We start from the raw sequence: 896 nt of genomic DNA, 5'->3' as shown, positions 1-896 counted from the left end.
ATATATATATATATATATATATATATATATATATACATGTATAGACATCTACATATAAATACATATACATATATTTATATATGTATATATATATATGTATGTATATATATGAATACATATGCATACATACACACACACACACATATATATATATATATATGTATATATATATATATATATATATATATATATATATATATATATATATATATATATATATATATATATATATCTATATATATATATACATATAGATATGTGCGTAGGTGTGCATATATATGCATATAGAGACAGGGAGAGAGAGACAGACAGACAGATAAATATGCTGACACAGATATTTTGAAAGATGCATATGCCTGCATGTTGCGCTAAACATATCTATAAGTTTATAAACATATGTGAATACTCATACATAATCAAATGCTCGTTTTTCAAATGCACATTTAATTAAAGAAAACATTAAAACATGTGTATGTAAATCCATGCGTTTCTCTATAATAAATAATATACAAGTAATAAATTTACTGTGGAATGGTTAAAACAAATATATCGACGTTAGGAATGAATCAAATGGTGAAATGAATAGGAAATAATAAACAAATAATACCAACAAAGGAATAAAAAAAAAATAGAATATAAAATAATAATAATAATAAAAAAACTAATAGTCATGTGGTACGCTATATCTGTTTTGTAGGACATAAATCGTGGAAGAAGTTAATGCCAATAATAATTCATATTTGTAATTAAATTGCTCATATTTAATTATTATAAATTTTTTTATATTTATAATGATAATTGATAAATGATCATTTTCGCTATTCTGAGAAATTGTGTGTTTGTGTACATATGAGTTATGCATGCATATTTGCACATATACATATAAATATAAATAT

At 21.2% G+C, this 896-nt stretch overlaps 1 protein-coding gene across 2 annotated transcripts in view; it reads right to left on the bottom strand.

Annotated features, from left to right (window-relative positions):
- LOC106880643 (homeobox protein Hox-C9) overlaps positions 1–896 on the bottom strand; it is a 402026-nt gene that overhangs the window by 140433 nt on the left and 260697 nt on the right. The window lies entirely within an intron of this gene.

Source organism: Octopus bimaculoides, chromosome 17, assembly GCF_001194135.2.
Source record: "Octopus bimaculoides isolate UCB-OBI-ISO-001 chromosome 17, ASM119413v2, whole genome shotgun sequence".
Lineage (NCBI taxonomy): Eukaryota > Metazoa > Mollusca > Cephalopoda > Octopoda > Octopodidae > Octopus > Octopus bimaculoides.
The sequence above is the reverse complement of the archived record's forward strand: the minus strand, read 5'-3'. Positions and strand labels throughout refer to the sequence as shown.